Here is a 20,583-nt window from a genome sequence, read left to right as displayed (position 1 = left end):
GGGTTCGATTCTAAAATGGGGTTCACGTGGTGGGGCCTGACTTCAAAGTCTGGCACCTCAATTTGATCTTCTGCTAATGAGGTGTCTAGATACTTCCCAGGTAGTCTCAAGACAGAGTTAGATTCAAAGGTTAAGGGTAGGAACTTTTGTCCTAATTCAGAGACACGGTGTAAGCTGGAGACTGGGTATAAAGAAGTCTCTTGAATGATCCAATGTTGGGCAATGTTGGACACTTCTAGGATGAGGATTGCATCCATCTGGTAGGAGAGTGGCACTTCCTAACTCCACAGGGACAGAAGCTTCTATGCTCATATTCATTCCAGACTTGCCTTGTCTACTTTTCATCTTATTGTAGAGTTATAGCCTTTATAACACACTTGTAGGAGACATCTAGTTCTCTTGCCATTATAGCAAATTATGGATATGAAGAAGGGCATGAGGACTCTTAAATTTACCTGTTGGTCCAAAGGACAGGTAGCTTGAATCTTGAGATTAGCATGTGAAGTGGGAGTAGGGAACTGAGACTTTAACTTGGAGGATCTGATGCTAGCTAGTGTTTGCTAGGCAGAGTCAGGAGTGAGTTATAAATCCAGATGACAGAACATTGGTTATTGTCAAGAAACACCTCACAGCTATAAAACGTATTCAAGCTTCAACTTGTTAACAAGATTTTCCCCTATATTTTACTGACTACCAGGCCTTCACACATGCCCTCTGTGTAGTCAAACTCTGTCATCTAGAGATGTATGGTTGGTTTAAGCCCATCAAGTCTGTTACTCATAGCTTCCTCCAATTAGGTTAGGATTGAAGTGATCTTATCAATGTGCTTCTCTAGATTTCACTGTTAAGTCCCTGGCTAGTCTTTCTTTCTTTCAAGTTTAATTGTTTCATCAGTTTATGTTCCATTATTAATTATTTTGTATTAAGTTTTCCTTCAGCAGGTTTCAAAAATGAATCCTCCAAGAAAATGTGGTATATATACACAATGGAATTTTACTCATCCACTAGAAAGAATAATATTGTACCATCCATAAATAAATTGAAAGATCTGGAAAAAAATTATGTTAAAGGCCCAGAGAGATAAAGGTTGCATGTTTTCCCTCATTTATGGAAGTGAGAATTATCTTACAAACTTATAAGTAAATACATTTGGGTGGTCTGCAAATGTACACAAATATACTAGCTGAAATGTGGTAGATTGAAGGGATAACTCAAATAGTGTAATTCCTTAGAAAGGCAACGTCAAAGTTCAACAAAATAAAAACCAGGAAGCTGGTGTTTATTGAAAGGGTAGGGTGGGTGTCATAGGGAGAGGGGCAGACAAATGAAGAGGAAACGGGAGAATGCAGTGAACAATTCAATGTGTATCCTACAAACTTAAGACAGTGAGGGAAGGGAAGGGTTGGGAAGGATGAGTGAGAATATTGAAAGGGGTTGACAGTGACCAAGATGGACTGTGCTTTGTTAAGTGGCAAGTACTTTGTATGGCTACTTAAAGATAATAAAAAAGTATTTACATAATACACACATATGTACCCACAAATCCATACATGCTAATTAAATGTATATGTAAATTAATTCATGCACACATAAACATTACCCACTAATGTTATCCAATTTTCTGTTTTCTTCCTAATAATTATTCACATTGGATGTCATGAATGCTTTTTAGAATTATTCAAACTCAGTAAAAATTCATGTTTTAAAAATTTCTATCTAATTGTGCTTAGTTTTATTCTTGCTTATTTTATTATATTTATCAAGCATGCCATTAAATCAGCAGTCATATTTTTAAATGACTCAGATTCAATCTTATTTGACTTTTTCTTTTGGTAATGGCTCATTTTACCTTCCATCATTTTTTCCTCTTATCTCTGCCAACTGAATTTTCATTGTCTTAAGTGCTTTTAGTTGTTACCTTGTATTTGCAGTACCACATGCAAATTATCTTTTTTAGGGTTTGGTTTCCATGAGGGAGGAATACCTATTACACCTTCGACTTCCATTTTTTATAGTAATTATACACATTCCTTGTGCTGTTTATGGTTGACTTCAATCAGGAAATCTGACATTTGTAGAAGCACAGTGTGGAAAGTTGGGTCAATCTAGAGAAGATTGTAGTTTAAATTTAGGTGCTATCTCAGAATACTATTTCACAAAAATATTCTCTGCTTTTCAGCTCATTTTAGGCCTCAGTTCTTTCCTGTTATAAATAAGATATTAATACCGACCATACTGAACATCTGCCTGTCACAGGATCTCTAAAGAAGAAATGTATTAATTTGTGTCAACAGCGCCAAGATCTCTTGCTTTATAAATCTTTACTCAGTGTCAATTATAGGCAATTTCTCTAGTTAAAGAAATACAAAGTTGCAGGCTCACAATTCTAGCTACTCAGGAGGTTGAGATGTGAGGAACACGGTTTGCAGCCAGCAAGGGCAAAAAACTCCATAAGACTCTTACCTTTAATTAATCACCAAAAAGTGGGAATTGGAGCTCTGAGGCTCAAGTTGTAAAGGACTAGCCATGAGGGAAAAAAAAAAAAAAAGCTAGAGATATTGCCCAGGGACTGAGCCTTGAATTCAAGTCCCAGGACACTGGCACAAATGAAGAGGAAGTGGGAGAGGGAGAGATGGACAGAGAAGGAGGGGGAAAAGAGGGGAAGGGGGAAAGGGGAGGGGGCGGCGGCGGCAGAGGAGGAGGCGGAGGCAGAGGCAGAGGTGGAGGCGATAGCGGAGGCTTTTCTAATCTTATCCTCCTGCAGTCCTTACTAGGGCAGGCCTGGCCTGTGCAGAGACACAGCCCCAGCTAGTGTGTCTTCACCTCTGCCTTACTGCGGCTAATGTTTCTCCTGTGGCATCCATCCTTCTGGATCACTTTGGTACAGTTAAGAAATTACAGATAATCTTTTAGGACCTTGTCTTTTACTTTTCAAATAAACTCCTACCTGCAAATGTCTGAAATACTGGCAATCTACTCTTGATCTCTGGATAGACTTGTTTGGATTGGATTACAGCTCTTACTACAAACATGAGGTTTTTGAGAAACCTTTCCTTTTTTGTGTGCCAAAGGTCTATGCACCAAATCCCTCTGCATACATTCTGGAGGGGCAAGGTGTCATATGTCTCTTCAATGCCACTCTTCTAATAGGACATCAATTAGCATGTCATTTACTCTATTTCTGTTATGCGTTAACTATCCTGATGTTGTCATATCTAGACAGACACTCTACATGAACCTGGGCAATGACTTTCACATTAATTGGCTCAGTTACACAGACTTGAGTGGACTGCCTTTAAGTTTGAAGGCTGCCTATGGACTTATCAAAAGTAGAGTTTTCTTCTAATTTTTTGGTGGTTTGTTATGTCCGCTTTATTTCTAGAACGGAGAAAATTAGTTTTGTTATTGTAACTTGAAGTTTCCAAAACAAACTTTGAATCTCCTGCTAGTCTCATCTGCATATTTTATTTTACAATGCAGTTTTTGCAAAAGAACTATGTTAAATCTGTTAGTCAGGAAAACCCATGTTTGATGACTGACCAGATTCCTTTTCCTCCTCCAGCTCTCTGAAATCTGATCACCTGGCCATGGTTCAGCCAGAGCCCATTTACCTGTGATGTTTTCACCCACTGACCCCTGGCTCTGTTTCTTGCTGTCATTACCCATTAGTTATGCTATATTTGGAGCTGAGATCTATTATCCCCACTACAAGACCTCATTGCAGTGGTCCTTGTATATATTGGGATGGTCTGAATAAAATCTTCTTTCAACAAATACCCTGGAGCATATATTTGTCAATAGCAACGCTGACTCACATTAATCTGACCCTGAAAAAGTCAATCTCTCTGAACCTTCTTTTTCATATTTTAAGATGTGGTGGTTCAGCTAACTGTTCTTTTAGGCCCCCTCGTGATCTGAAATTCTGATTACATAATTCCATTATTTTTTGGCTCAGTGCAGCAATAAGCCATTTCATATTTACTCTCACAAATAACATCTGACCATTATCTCTTTCTGTACAGTTCTTGCCAGAATTACTGCATAAATTTCTTTATGGTTTAATAAGCCAGCCAGTTCAATGTATTTGTAAAGATGTCTCTTAAGAATAATCAGATTGTGCCTTTGTTTCCAGCAAAGGTTTATTTATTCTCATATAACAAATCCTACATTAACATTATATTTTTCCTTTTCTGGCAATCAGTCCACATTGAAGTATGTTTTCCAGAAACATCTGCAGGTCATACACAGAAAAAACAAACTAAGTTTTCAATAATGTTACATTTAGGGCTTTCATGGCTGGGAGAATATAAATAAGATTTCAAATATTGTAAAAAGTTGCTTTTCCCAATTTTCTTACATAGTTCCACTAAGTAATCAGTATAACAGATATTAATTTAAAACTTTTAACTTAGAATTAAATATAGTTCCAAAAATGGCTATTATAATTAGAAATGTCATTTGAACAGAATTATTTTCAACATGCCATATGAACTTGTACATTTTATTCTCTTTTTCCTGTCTCTTTGTTTGACTGATTGGTTTGTTTAGTTTTGTTTCTCTTGTACTCCTTTCCTGTGACTCTACCCTCCCTACCAGTGTATCACATCTGAGTACCCTGGATATTGTTTATATGGATATTAGATCTGGGGAAGGGAGAGGGAATACCAAAATTGAGAGACAAAGAACAAAAAGACAAACCATTCAAAAAGCAACTCTTACAAAACCATTTGGTATAAACCAACTGCACAACTCTTGGAGGGAAAGGGGAAAGGGGAGGTGGAGGGGGGAATGAGGGAGGAGGTAACAAGAAGAACAAGAAATGTACTCACTGCCTTTCATATGAATCTGTAACCCCTCTGTATCACACTTTGACAATAAAGAAAAAAAAAGATTAGTGAGGAAAAATTCAAATTCTGTTTGAAAATTGCAACCATTAGAATTTAATAATTCAAAAAAACAACAATAGTTTGAATGTCATGTTTTCTCATTCCATAGCCTTTACTAGTTTAGCCAACAGAGTCAAAAGAATTCTTCCATGGACGTCCAGTGCTACAGTTAATTTCAGAGCACTCATTCTGAAAAGGAGAAACCAATCTACTACTAAAAAAGAAAGAAAAAGAAACATAACAACATTGAAAACAAGCAACATAAAAACAGTCACACATACAACCACACACATACACACACACACACACACACACACACACACACACACGGATCTTCTGTAGATTATTTTAAATCTCTAGCATAGCTTCATTCTTTTAATGCATTGTGAATTCCCAAGGATAAAACTGTACCTGTGTAGTTACTTTGCAAACCCAAATGGGGATGATTGAATGATTTTGAAAGCATTCAGGGTTGGACTTATTTCTGGGTCCATTTATCTTTCTTCTAAAAAAAAAGACCTCTGCAATGCTTAGTATCAGTAGGTCCAATGTAGAATAACTATCTCTTCTGTGGGACTGATACACAGATTCCGTGTATAGACAAAATTGTATTCAAGAGAGAAAAATACCATGTATTTGGGTTCCATTAGCCAGGTTATTCAGGTAACATTGGTATTATCTACTTTTACCATTGAATTGTAGGTTGGCAGTAAATTCACTGACACTAATAATCTTCAAAATATGTTCCAAGGGAAAACAGATCCCCTCTTTTTAGTTTGCTTTCCCCATTTATTATTTAATCTGGGTGATTTTTCTTCATTTCAAATAGCCCATGAGAGAAACACATTTTCAACAATGTTTCAATCATTTAAAAGTAATCCAAGCAAGAAAAGGAATTTGTAAAATATGCAAGACTACAAAAGCACCCCGAACTTGAACATCTTATCTCAGGAGGTGACGACAATAAACAATTTTGGTTATCATATATTGTATTGATAATGTTATGTCCTGCCTTTTCAAATTTTTAACAGAAAAAAGTAGTTTAATGGGAGCCTTTGGTTTTGGAACACTTGGACTAAACAAAAAAGGAGCTCAGATTTAAAAATAAAAGAGGAAAAATAAGTAATTCTATTAGTGATTCTAGATCAATAAATAAATTATACAGGCTTGAAACAAACAAAAAGCTTGAGCTATTTCCTCATATCCTCAGATCTCAGCCTCCTGAGCAGCTAGGATTACTCACAGGTGTGAGCCACTGGCACCCAGCTTCAATCAGGCTTTTAAGCTCTAAGTCAAATCCTCTGATAAAGATAATTGTGTGAAAGGCTTGGTTATTCTGTTCTTCCTTCATGCCACACTCTTAAATTTCTAGCAGGTTTTTTTTTTTTTGCCAGTAGGTATTTTTAAGACTGAAGGTGCTCTAATAGCTGAGTGACAAGCTGGGATTAGCCTCAACTACATTCATAAATCTACAAGATTTAGTTTGTGAAGGGGAAGGTCACCTGTCTAATTGGAAATAAGCTTGAGAGTCTCCCAGACATTAATCAAAAACATTAATAAAAATAAAGAATGGTACACTGCCAAAAGTGTTATCAAAGCAAACTACTTAAGCACTGATCTTCTGGTATGGTTAAAATGACAATATATTTAAAGTCTTCAGAAATCCTACTGTGTTACATTAACCATGCATGCACCAAGTTTACTGACTCCAAATGCAAAGACTGAGAATAAACCTAGGACCCAACTCAAACTGTGCTGTGTATAAGAATAATCCTTAAAGTAAACATCAGGTTTAGTGGGAAGAGAAAGGGGAAACAGGTACTTTACCTTCAACCAAAAATTTAGTTTAAGCCCAGTGCCGGTGGGTGAGTAATAGTTTCTCTTTGTTTTGTTTTCTGGTTTCAGTTTAGTATGCTGTTCCGTACTTTAAAAAAAAACAAAAAAAAACAAAAAAAAACATGTCTTTACAAAGGAAAATGTTAATTATTCTGAAATTTTCTATCTACTGAGATCACTTTCATCTGGAGGTTAGTTAATAACTCGTGTAGTAATTAGTATTTACTGAGTCCCTTCTAAAACGTTACTAATAACATAATAATAATGAATAAGTAAATAGGTAAATAAATTGATGCAGGTTTGATGGCTCACACCTATAATCCTAGTTACTCAAAAGGCTGAGACCTGATGATCATGGTTTCAAGCCAGCCAGAAAGGTAAGTCTGAGAGGCTCTTATTTCTAATTAACCACCAAAAAGCCAGAAGTAGAGGTGCGGCTCAAGTGATAAAGCACTAGTCCTTGGTGAAAAAGTCAAGCAAGAGGATGTGGCCCTGAATACAGTATTGGAATAGAAAAAGAAGAAAGAAAGAAAGAACATTAGCCAGTCCTTTTGATAAAGAAGAAAACTGAGTTTCAGAAGCAGGCAATAACATCATGGAGGGAGTGTGGATTTGAACCTTTCCATACCTAAGCCTGTGAGTTTCCTACTTTATCATACTTTCCTTGAGGTGTGTATTAAAGACAACATGAATGGCCCAAATCTTTCTGGAAAGTGATTTGCTTGGGCTGAATCTTCATAGTTCCCCTGTTGCCACTGGTATGCAGCAAGGCCATAGATCTACAAAACCACCAAATCCATCTTCTTGGCTTATTTGAATTTCTAGCCTCCAACCCTCATAGCTAGCTCTAGCTTGGATCCCTCAAGGGCCCTCCACTTTGCCTTTCTGTCTTTTCTACTTATTTTCTTCTACTCATCCAGACTATCTTCATCTCAATTAATATGTTTTGCAGTTCCTGAGGCTTGAACTTGGCCTGAGCACTGTCCCTGAGCTCCTTTTGCTCCTTTTTGCTTAAAGTTAGCACTCTACCACTTGAGCCACAGTGCCATTTCCTAAGTAAATATTTTTTTGTCTCTGACTTTTCCAGTCCTTTCCCAAGCCATAGACTGTGTCGGCAGTGCCTTTCCTGCAGCATCTTTATCTTAATACTGCAAGGCTTTCCTTGCTGGAAGCATTTCTCCCTTCTCTGATGCTAGAACACTCCTAAGATATTTCTCATGAATTTATCACTTTCATCTTGTAAAATCATCATCTATATTTGGGTCTATTTGACTCAAGATCTGAGGGCAGAATCTATGATTCATTCCAGTGTTTAATCTTGTATAGAGCCTGCCATCTATAATTAAACGCTGACATTGAAGTAAGAATGTCAGACTTAGGGAAAAAAGAAGTTTGGGAAATGCAGTTTACCTTGAATTGTAATTGGAGAAGGAACAATTGTAAGCATAATACTTGGATATTTTGCAAATTCAAAACTTATATGGAATATACTTCTTTCCTGCCAGGTATGGTGGTACATACCTATAGTCTCAGTGCAGGAGGATCTTGAGTTTGAGACCAACTCGGCTACACAGTGAGAACCTGTCTCAAAAAGAAAAATAAATAAAATAGATCAAACAAAAACAAATCAAGCCAAAACTCTTCATTCTTTTTTTTTAAACTAGGAGTCCTATAGTTTATTTTAACAACCCTCCTAATAGACATATACCAAATCATTAAAAAATAAATAAATTTCATCATATTGTACTTGAATTCTGTGACTATGGTGTCACTAATCCTGATTAAAGTAATCTCAAATAGTCATAAATTTTAGATAGCTTTGGAAAGAATCATAAGTAGTTTAGTCCAACCTTTTAGTTTCAGGATCAAAAAAGCAAAGACCATGGAGGTTCTTTTCAAAATACCCGATTAACTGATGATTATTAGCTATGTTGATTATAATTAGAAGTGATAAGTGCATAAAGTAGATATGTCAAAACTTCAGAAGCTATAAGAATAAAGAAAATTTCTATATACTTGTTTATGTGTCATTTACTTATTTTGGGCTTACTTCCAGCAGCTCTATGAGCCCTTACCTTAGTTTGTATGTCTCTCTATACTTTTGTATATACTATTAAATTGTAAGATCTTAAGAGTCAGTGACAAGTCTTCCTGTTTGTTTACTGATAAATCTTGCTTTTAGAATACAATGTCATTTTGTATGTGTGCTGGGAGATAAGAGTCTTGAGCAAAAAAAGCTCAAGGATAGTGCCCAGGCCCTGAGTTCAAGCCCCAGGACTGGCCAAAAAAAAAAAAAAGAGCATCTCACAGACTGTGCTACCCAAGCTGGCTTCAAACTGAGATCCTCAGGTCTTAGCCTTCTGAGAAGCTAGAATTACAGCTGTGAGACCCCAGTTTAACCTTGCTACAAGGTGAATTTTAAAAGACCTTTAAACTGTATTAATGCAAACAGGGAAGATCCAGGCAAAATGGTCATGGTCACATTTGCCTTTCCCCCTTCCTGGCACGGCTTCCCTTCTCCATCTCTGTGAGACTTCACCGGATGCTCAATGAGTCCTGCCTGCCAGTTATCTCTCTGCACTTCTTCCTTTTATTAGGGCTTTCCTGTCCTGCTTTTATCTACTTGCCAGGCACAAAAATAACCTTATAAACTTATCTGAGCAAAATTATCACATGGTTTTAACAGTTTTACAATGCTCCTCAACCAAGAACTCCTATTTGTCATACTTTTTGCAAAGTTTCTAATGAGTTCCCGAGGAGTTTAGTTGCTTCTTTTGGGAGCCATCACTCTTCCACCAACCCTGTAGTCTCTGGTAGATATATAACTACTGATTATAAATACACTTAATGTCTTTTTCATATTTATATGGCCAAAAAGTATTGAAATATCTGCCTACAAATAGGAAATTAATGTATTTTACTTAAAAATAGAGTTAATTTTATTTAAATAGGGAATTCCTAAATCCTTAACAGCTGGTTCAATGACTATTTTATAAATAGAAGATGAAACATTAGTAATAATCCACTTAAAATTTTAAATTTAATTTTATTGTCAAGGTGATGTACAGAGGGGTCGTTTAAAAATGTAGATAATACGTAGTATTTTACTTCTATTTCTGCTCTGACCATCTCTTCTGAGAACAGGACTATTGGTTCAGGAGTGTTTACATTGAAGAGTATCATTAACCTTAAACTGTTTGTTTCTTCTAATGACAGTGAGCAACAATGCCATCTTAAATCTCTCATTCCATTTCTTCAGTGGTATCTTAGGTTCCATGCCATTCTGGTCATTTTTAATTATAGGAAGTCAGAGGTGCAACATGGTATTCTTTCCACTCCTCCCCTTGGGGTCCTTTTGGGTCTATTTTCTGAAAAGTTTGGAACCTAGAGAAGAGTAAAGAAGATCAGGGCATGTCTTCAGAAACCATCTGCATACTAGACTGAGGAATGTGGTATTTCAGCAATCACCCTGGCTTGGAATGGCTCTGTTCATTCCTGATGGCTTCTGGAGATCTAGTGATCTCTGTGAAGACAGTGCTTTGTTTCTTGAAGAGGGGATCAATTGTTCTAGAATTTGTCTCCCTCCAACCCTGTTGCGGTATTTTTTTTTTTTTCTGGTAAAGCTCCTTTCTTGTAACCCTGTGGCTCTGCAGAATGTTCTAGAAATCCTGCATCTCATGATGAACACTAGGGAGCTTTGAAGATGATTCATTCTGTTACACATTTTTTTTTGTTCTTGTTCTCAGGAAGTTTTATCACGTATATTTAAGGTATATACCATGTCCAAGTACCCTTTACTTTGGTTCCTTTGATTCTTACACTAATCCTCCACTAGTCAATGCAGCCATGCTATAAAACTGTCAAGGGGAGGGGGGTGGCAGGGGGAAGGGTTGAGTGGAAGAGGATGTCCCAATGCTTATATATGGCCCTCTTCAGTGCAGTATGAACTGTGTAACCCAAGGCACTGGAAGCTGGACATACATATTTAAATAAAGTAGTTTTACTATTAGCAAACCAGCATGTGATCAGCAATTGGGGCCAGAACATTTTGAATTGTGGCAAAAACTGTGACTCCTGTGAATTATATCTTTGTGCACTGCCTAACAACTCACAAAGACTGCCGTTTAGATAAATGTGTTAGGGTAATTCTCAGTGTTTGTTGAATTAAATCTTAGTTTTCTCTGAGAGACCCAAAGTGTCCCAACTCAATTAACTTTGTTCTTTCTGAAAATATCCAGGCACTGTTTTAAAAGGCCTATTTCCAAGAAAAATAAAATTAATCAATGTACTCAACATGTTAATAAGTAATTAGTACTCATTTGCAAAGAGAGATACAGTACTACCTATCATATTTTGCTCTGAAGGGGCTGGCACATTTTCCCTGGCTTTAACTCTTAGCTAAAGATTCTTCCTGAGATAGCTTTTGGCTATGGTGCTTTGAACAATGTTTTATGTATTGACTTGTGCCATTTAAAGATATATGTTGAAATCTTAACCCTCCAAACTTCAAAACGTGTTAATACATGAAAATAGGGTCTTTATAAAGGTAATCAAATTAAAATGAGGTTATCAGGGTGGACCTTAATTCTGTATGATTGATGTCCTTGTAAAGAGAGAAAATTGTCACAAAGGGAAAATGCCACATGAAAGATGAAGACAGTGCTTGGAGTGATACATCTCCAAATCAAGGACATCAGCAATTGCCAGCAACCTACCAAAAGCTCAGGCAGAGGCATGGAACAGATTTATCTCATAGTCCTCAGAATTCAATCCTGTTGATATCCTCATCTTGAACTTGTAGCTCCTGAAATATGAGACCATGAATTTCTGTTAAGTCATCTGGCTTGTACTTGCTGTGGCATTCTTAATAATCTAATAACCTATTTCCAAATTCACATATAATAAAGAGAACTCACACTACACTTTAGAGCAACTCCAGGATTTTGGTATGGCGAGTCTTCTGAGAGCACGGTTTTCCAATGATTAGTTCTTTGTTGTGTGACCCCAGCCCCCATCCCATTCCTTCTCTCTTTCCTGTTGACCTGTGTTAAACTGTGTGATGAGAACTTTTCGAAGCTCAAATTCTTGGGCTCCATCACCAGCATAAGTGAATTAGGATCTTGTTAAAATTAGGAAGTTTAAACCAAGACTTTAAAGCAGCTCTCCAAATGACCCAGATATAGCTAGTCCATGGAGACCCATGGCTATTCTAGCAGGCTGATAAAAATTTATGTTGGGATTTCAATGCTGCCCGATATGAGTCATCCTCTCCTGGGGAATGTTTTTGTATTTCTCTATTTCCTGCTCTTTCTCTCTACTTCATTCTCTTTTCCCTTTGCTGAGCCAAAGAGGTGACATTGTCCAATGAAAATTAATTCTAGCAGAAGCTTTTTCTCTTCTCTGAAATGAAGTAGCTTTCTCCCAAACAAAACCTAGGAGTCTCTATTGGCAAAGAGGCAAACGGCTAGAGAATTTTTGACTTCCTGTTTCTCCTGTGGCTCTCCTTGACACAGAGAAGACTTACTTAATGACCTAGACAAAGGCCTCACTTTACCGAGTATGCTAATACCTACATGTATTCTAGTGCAGTGACCATTTTACTGTTACTTGCTATTCATTATCTCATTATTTTACTTAGCCTCAATAAGCATTTTTATAGCACAGTAAGCTGAGATTTATGACTAGGACACCATAACTAATAACTGGCAAACACTGGAATCACCAGGGCAGTGACCCTCTGACTCTTGGATTATTTGAACTAGCAAAAGGAAAAGCGAGGCACTAGCAGAGGACTGATAAGCTCATGGCTGACAAATGGGGAATTTTTTCACTACAATCTATTACTAGAATCATCTTGAAAAAGAAGTACAAGTTTGACAAGAAATGTACTTACTACCTTACATATGTAACTGTAACACCTCTGTACATGACCTTGACAACACAAATAAAATAAAAATGTACTTTATCAAAAATATTCAAGAAAAACATATTAAACTTAAACCAAAGAGTTCATCCCTATGACAAATTTACTTCATTTTCCTCAATGAAGAAAACTCCATCAAGGACCAAGCAGCTTAAAGGATTGAAAGAAAGGTAAATGTTATTAAAGTTGAAATAGAGTTTTGTGTCAATCTTAACAAAAACAAGAGAGGCAAAGAGATTAGAAAGGGTTTCTTTGTATACATACCTAATAGATAGCTATCATAAAAGACTTTCAGAAGCACAAGCTTGGATAGAAGCCAGCACTGTCTGAAATAGAAGTACTTCTGCAAGGATACCTGGCTGGAAACAGGATGTCTGACCTTGGAAGATGCCACTTGTTATTAATGCTTAGGGCCAATGACTCATTCCAAGTATCTAATGCAATCCGTTAAATTTTTGTCTTTAAAATATTTTCCCTACTTCAGCCTCTTTGAAAATGCCCATGGTTTACTATGGCATGCATATATTCATGTTTCAATGCTTTGTTTCTAAATAAATTGTCAGTATGCTTTGGAGAGTCTCTCTGATATGTTTAATTTTAGCTTGACAGGTCTGTTGTACAGGTTACAAAATTTAACACTAGATCTCATCAGTCTGATGTAGAAGTTCAAGATGAGGCATTACAATGCAGGAACTAAGGACAGAATCTGTGTTTTTAAATTTGCTTTTGGCTCGCTCTCTCTTCCCACTGCTGAGGTCAACCTCAAGGCCTTATGCATGCTGGGAAAGCACTCTACCACTGGGCTACATTTCTTGCCTGCTTTTTTCTTCATAAAATAGTGCCAACAGAAATAAACTCCATTCAATTTTGAGAACTAGATGAAGCCCCACAAAGAGAGGATCTGACATCTATTTGTCTGGTATATATGTTGAGCAAACATTACTATTAAGAGAAACATGAAAAAGTGATTTAAATTCGAACTGTTGTAATGGATTATCTTGGAACAATGTTCTTACATTAATTTTGTATTTGTAGGTTTTTACTATTTTCATAAGCACCATTCATATACTTTATCAAGCTGAACTTAAATAACAGTAAGGAAAAACAGACAAGTGATTGTTTTCCAAAATGATAAGAATGAAAATAGATATTAATTAGTATGCCTATAGAAATGATTTACTTGAGGGAAAAGGGGATTCTGTACTACGAGAAGATGTTGAGAACTTAGAAGTGATTTTCTTCTAAGGTTATATAGAATCCATATTAGTAGATTCAGTCTAGATATCACTGAATAGTCATGTGATGTACAATTCCTTAGAAAGGCAAATCACAGCTCTACAAAATACACATTAAGAAATGGCTACTTGAAAGGGATGGGGTGAAGTCAAGGGGACAGGGAGAGATGAGTGAAGACAAGAGGTGGGGGAGAATGCAGTAAAAAATCCAATGTATTTCCTAGAGAACTTAGGAAAAGTGAGGGAATGGGTGGGTTGAGAATGTTGAAAGGGGTGACATTTATCAAGATACATTTTTTCATAAACGACTTTATTGATCAGTAATTCCTTAGTTCAACTAGTTAAAGATAATATTTTTTTTCCAAAATAAGTGTCATGTCATGGAAATAGAGGGACAAAGAGTGAACAAATGCAAAAGCGGTACTCACTAGACACTTGTTGAAAATGAACTATACAACTTGTGAGGATGGGAGGGGAAAATGGAGAGAGCAAAGGAAGGGATAACATTATCTAAAAAGCAGTATACTCTTTACCTGACTTATGTAACTGTAACTTCTTTGTATATCACCTTTATAATAATAAAACTATTAAATTGAAAAATATTAAGAATTGTGTGATGATACCAGAACTATGTCCATACAGGTTATCACCAAACTGATGTGTGCTGTCATTACTGGTTTGATCTTATAACTTTCCCTTCTGCTATAGTGTGAATGTGTATTTCCCTGAAATTCACAATGCAATTCTAACTCCCCAAGTGACAGTATAGAAAATGACAATTGGCAGATGACTAAGTAGTGCGGGTAAGGCCTTCATGAACAGGATTAGTGGAAATGCATTCAGCACTTTTACATGTGAGAACACAGCTATACCCAGAAAGTAGCCTGAAGTATGCACAGAATCTCCCTGCAGTTTGGCCTTGGCCTTCCCAGTCTCTGGCACCGTATGCAATTAATTTTGTTGTTTCAAAGCCAGGCAGCTGAGAGTTTGCTCAAACAGCCCAGACAGACCACCCTCAGTAAAAGTTACATTATAAAATGGTTAATGTTTTCTTCTGAGTGCCTCATTCATGTCTTTAAAATAACTGGGAAGAGTACCAGAATTATGATAGTATTACTTACCTATCCAAAATTAAAATGTGAATTTTTAAAAATGTTACATTGAATAAATTATCTTTTAACACTATCCAACTGGTTGTCTGGTGACTTCCAGGGGATCTACACTAACCATATACCTTTATGTGAGGGTTGAGGAAGGGATGCCAGAGAAGGCTGCACACCAATACTTTTGCTTCTTTTCAAGGGAATCACAAGTTACCAAAAGTCACGTATTTCACAGTTTCAAACCGAAAGGGCCTTAACAACTATATTATTTAAGGTATTATAAATGTACAGTTCGATCCTTAACCCACGAGTAAAGATGTGGGCACAGCCAAGGTGTGCATTAGTTAGCAGTGCTAGAATGATTGAAGGGTAATAAAAGCAGACAACCACCTTGAATTCAATGCTATTTTTCTTCTCAAGTCTCAACTCTTCTATAAAGACGTACTTTCAAAGCCAATAAATTTAGATTGTAGATTTCTTGTCATCCAGAACACTGTGTTCAATGGTTGTGACTCTAATTGTTTACTTATGTAAAACACACACACACAAAAAAAATCTTCAGCATGTAAAGGGTAACATTAATACAACAGCGCCACCCAGTGAGTATGCTGAATATAACAAATAGTACTAAAACTTTCCATGTTCTTTAAATTTTACTGTTTTTAGGATATTTATATATTTACATGAAACTACATGCAAATATATGAAACTGTACTCAAATACTTACATTAAACTATATACAAGTCCAAAAAATAAGCCATGATTATATGTTAAACATATTTAATTATCCAAAGTTAGATGTGCAGAGAATAGAATCTTGGTGGGTTTGTATCTTAAATGTTGCTTGTAAAGTCAGCAAGCTGTTGGCTCACAGGAGAGATACATCATTATCTACCATTTGAGCCACACACAGTTCCACTTCCAGGTATCTGGTCGTTAATTGGAGATAATAGTCTCAAGACCTTCCTGCTTGGCAGGCTTCAATCTTCAGATCTCAGCCTCCCAGGAAGCTGGAGTTACAGGCACAAGTCACTGGCACCCAGCTTTCATACAATGTTATCTATACTTCATTATGTAGTAACAAAGATCTCTTGTCTGCCATCTATAATATAAAATGAGGGCTGGGAATGGGGCTTGGCGGTAGAGTGTTTGCCTTGCATGCATGAAGTTCGATTCCTCAGCATCACATAAACAGAAAAAGCCAGAAGTAATGCTGTGGCTCAAGTGGTAGAGTGCTAGCTTTGAGCAAAAAGAAACCAGGGACAGAGTTCAGGACCTGAGTCCAAGCCCCAGGACTGGCAAAAAAATAAATAAATAAAAAATAAAAGAGAGAGAGAGAGAGAGAGAGAGAGAGAGAGAGAGAGAGAGAGAGAGAATTTCATAGCTTCATTTCAGATTGCTATTCATAATTTTCAAGATATCAGGAAATATTCATGATTCACAGGGGTGAGTTGAGAGCCTCAAAGATACCACCATAGAATTTATAATCCAACATATAAGGCTATGGTCAAGAGCTAATATGACTGCAGATTCATTACAACATCTGGTTCTATACTGAGTTGGAATAGTGTTGTTTTAAGTTTGTACAAATCAAACAAAACACTTTCCTGTCATTATTTTGTAATAGGAAATATAACCATGAGGAGAAATTAAAAAAGCAAAGTACATATAATAACAAGGAAATATTTCTTTGAGGTTACTAGTTTCTCCTTTGAGATTCACCATATCTAAAAGGTAGTTCAGTTCAACATGTATGAGTGTACTGAGCGCTAGGGAATCACCAATCATTAGGGACCAGGCTTCTGGAGTGGTGGAGACAGATACAAAACCGATCATTTCAATACAATATAAACTTTTTTTTTTAAGTGTTTAAGAACTTCACCTTAGATTTCTTTCCAGTATCATCTGCCCAATTGCCATGGCTCTGCGCACTGTAAAAAGCATGTTTCATAGGCATCATGAGCTACATGTAACCATAACTGAACTACTGGTCACCTCCCACATGGTCTGCCTCTATGTTACCTGGAGAGCTGGGTTGGGAGACATGTGAGAATGTTGAAAGGGGTGACACTGATCAAGATGAGTTGTATTACAAACTGCTTTGAGTGGTAACTCCTTTGTATAACTAAAGATAATAAATAAATGAATAAAGGTAATATTATTTTAAAAAGACATCCCAGCCACTAGAAAACAGCCACTCTTTAGGATTTGGGCTAAGCATGATAACAAATAGGCTAGTCCTTTTTTTTCACTAAAGCTTGTTTTTGAAACACCATCCTTGATTTCTCCCAGATCTAAGTTTTGCCACATCTATTTCCTAAATTCTTCTGAGATTTATTTCGACCACACTGGACAAGATGCCCTTGCCAGGTTACTATAATGACATAACTGATTTCCCTCCTTCTTGTCTTGCTACTCTTCGATTCCCTTTCCTTAGAGCATCTCAATTCTTCTCTAAAATGGAAACCACAGGAAATTCTCAGACTTGTTATTCTTTTAAAACATTTTTATTGTTATTATAAAGGTGATGCACAGAGAGTTACAGTTATATAATTCAGGTAATGAGTACATTTCTTTTCGGACATTATCACTCCTTCCCTTGCTCTCTCCCAGTGTTATTCTTAACAAGCAGCCCAAACTCCTTAACATGACAAGTAATGCTCTTCAAGACCTGGCCACTGTTTATTCCAGCTCTGTGTAAAATCTCTGTGTTCAGTCTAGCCTTCACCAATACCTAGGTCTTGACAAATGTTGTCACCTCTATGTAGAACACTTGCTCTTCAGTCCATTCCTGGATGTTCTCAAACATAGACCCAAGTGGACTATAATGCTGCTGCTTCTACTATCTATCTAACCTGTCTGTCTGTCTATCTATCTGTCTACCTACCTACCTACCTATCTATCACCTATCTATTTGTTTATTTTGTAGTTGTTTGTGAAGCTTGAACTCAGGGCCATCACACTGTCCCTGAGCCTCTTTGTGTACAAAGCTAGCACTCAACCACTTGAGCCACATTGCTACTTCCGGTTTTTGAGTGGTTAATTGGAAATAAGAGTCTCATGGGGGCTTTTCTGCCCCAGATGGCTTTGAACCACCATCTTCAGTGATCTTCAAGTGATCATAATGGAGACAGGAAGATAAAATTGGTAGTAGGAATGAGAGTAAGGGATGAATTAGAATATGAAGGCTCATGGTCTCTTCCTTCTTTTCCTATTCAGAAATAAAAAAATTAACCTTAAAAGAGAAACCAGGAATGGCAGTAGCTTCAGAATTCATGACTGGCAGGTTAAACCAGTGAGTGTATACTGCCTATGAGGAAGATAAAGAAAAAAAACAAAAACACCCAAAGTTGGAACTTTGAGAAATTGTTTTAAATGCATAAGGGGGGAAAATGGGAGAAATGCAGAGTTAGGTTTCAAGAAGATGGGACCAGCTAGGCGCAAGTGGCTCACACTTGTAATCCTAGCTACTCAGGAGTCTGAGATCTGAGGATCCTAGTTCAAAGCCAGCCCAGGCAGGAAAGTCCATGAGAGTCTTATCTCCAATTAACCACCAGAAAACCAGAAGTGGTGCTACAGCTTAAAGTGGTAGAGCATTAGCCATGAGCTGAAGAGTTCAGCGACAGTGCCTAGGCCCAGAGTTCAAATCCCATGACCTAAAAAAAAAAAAAAAAAAAAAAAAAAAAAGCAGGTGGAATCAATTGTATAAAGTGCAGCAGGGAAGCACAGAAAGAGAAATACTGATTAACAGCCCTGGTGGACAAACAATATTTTACCTTCTCAGATAGGCATATAAAAGACAGAAAATAAATGTGTCAGTGAGGGAAGTGCAAAGGCAGGAAGTTTGTGTTACATCATGGCTTTAATTTTCTCATCTAAGTAGGTACAAAGTACTGGAAATGTCTGTGGCCCCTAAAAAATCTGTAGTTTATTGAGTGGGTAATTAATAGTAAGCTCAGAATACAGCCTAGCTCTATCTAATCATTTATTTATATTTCTATGTATCTATCTATCATCTGTCTATCTACCTATAAATTTAATCTATTCATACTACATTTGAACAGGTGTATCAACCTTTTGTCCTTACTGATCTGTTATAAACATATTGGAAATAACAAATTGGAGCCCCTGTTACTTAAAAGAAACTTGTTTACTAGCTACCACAAGAAAACCACCTGCATTAAAGATAAAGTCCCAGCTGTAGGCTGCCATGGTCTCACTGCATATCTCTGTCTCATCACTCAAAAGTTCATCCATGATAAGTCTGTCATCATCCATTAAGGAGCAATCTACAAAGGGAACATAAATTACAATTACAAAGGAAACAAGCATGAAAAATTGTAGGTGTATACAAATGTCTATTAAGTTTTTGAAGAATGCCTTGTAACTGATTGTTTTCTAATAAACAGAAAAGCTGAATGTGAAAGGGGATTGAAGAAGGTGCTGAAGTTTGTGAGAAGGTACTGAAAGAAATGCAGGGAAATCAACTAATGATAAAATAAGGAATTATTAAGAATCAGGGAGAGAGTTGAAGCTAGGAAGTGAGAATATGCTGTATGTCTCTTTGTGTTACTTTCTTCAGAGTACCAGGATGGAGATTTATGGGATAGATGATTCAGGTTAAGGTTTCACTGGCACCTGAGACACAGAGAGTTTGGATGCTGATAAATGATAGAGTCTAGAGGTAATGACAGGAGTATTAACAGGGTAAACGAAGAGGGTCAGATATAGTATCAGTGCGAGTATTATAGCAGAAAACTATAATACTACAATCAGAGAAAAAAACAGACTCTCCCTGACTTAACAATGGTTCCATTTACATTTTTTCCAATGCTACCAAAACGATAAATGTGGCATAAACCATATCGTCAATTTTAATCAAATCATCCTCAGCATCTGAGATAAAGGACATGAAAAAAAATCTAATACTTGATTAATAGTATTAATCTATATAACAGTAATTTTGTGACAGTGATGTAGCTTAACTCCACGTGTTTCAAGTTATGGATACTCATCTAATATATGTATGGTATAGGTAAACTTGAATAATCTTAGAGTACTGAACTCTATGCACCTGAGCATTCAGTTTTTGCTCAGTGGTGGTTTCTCTGGAACTCTATAGCCAGATACCAAAGTTTTACTGTAAATGGACATAGGAAGGGCAAATAACGAAAACTCTAAACTACTAAAGGTGAAATGTGTATTTTTGTCTGTGTCACAGTCTTGCTTGGCTTTTTCCCTTATGAATGGTACTCTACCACCCAAGCCATACCTACCCTCCAGCTATTTTTTTTTTCTTTCAGTTATCTAAAGAAAAAAAAATCCAACCCACTCAGGAGATGTGCAAGTGTGGGGAAGAGTTCATTAGGGAAAAGAACCGGGAATGCCTGGCTTCTGCGGCGGGATGAATGGAGAGGAAGGAGGGAAGCTACGATCAGGGATCTCGCCTCACTCCGGATAATTCCGCAGGGTGTGTAACTTGGCACGAATCCCTTTTCCCTGAGCCCAGTTTCCTTGAATGTGAAAGCGAGGAACTGGCAGATGAACTGCCAGGTACCCGCCCCCCTTAGCGCTTACCAAGGCAAACTCGCAGGACCCGT

General features: G+C 37.0%; 1 long non-coding RNA gene across 1 annotated transcript; it reads left to right on the top strand.

Annotated features, from left to right (window-relative positions):
• Positions 1-255: 255 nt before the first annotated feature.
• Positions 256-18,241, top strand: LOC125359891. The gene is made up of 3 exons (XR_007212619.1): positions 256-268; positions 15,546-15,555; positions 18,100-18,241. It is a non-coding gene; the product is annotated as an uncharacterized LOC125359891 (long non-coding RNA).
• Positions 18,242-20,583: the final 2,342 nt, after the last annotated feature.

The sequence above is a fragment of the Perognathus longimembris genome, chromosome 11 (assembly GCF_023159225.1).
Source record: "Perognathus longimembris pacificus isolate PPM17 chromosome 11, ASM2315922v1, whole genome shotgun sequence".
In the NCBI taxonomy this organism is placed as follows: Eukaryota; Metazoa; Chordata; class Mammalia; order Rodentia; family Heteromyidae; genus Perognathus; species Perognathus longimembris.
Note: the sequence above shows the minus strand (reverse complement) of the source record. Positions and strands in the feature narration are given on the sequence as shown.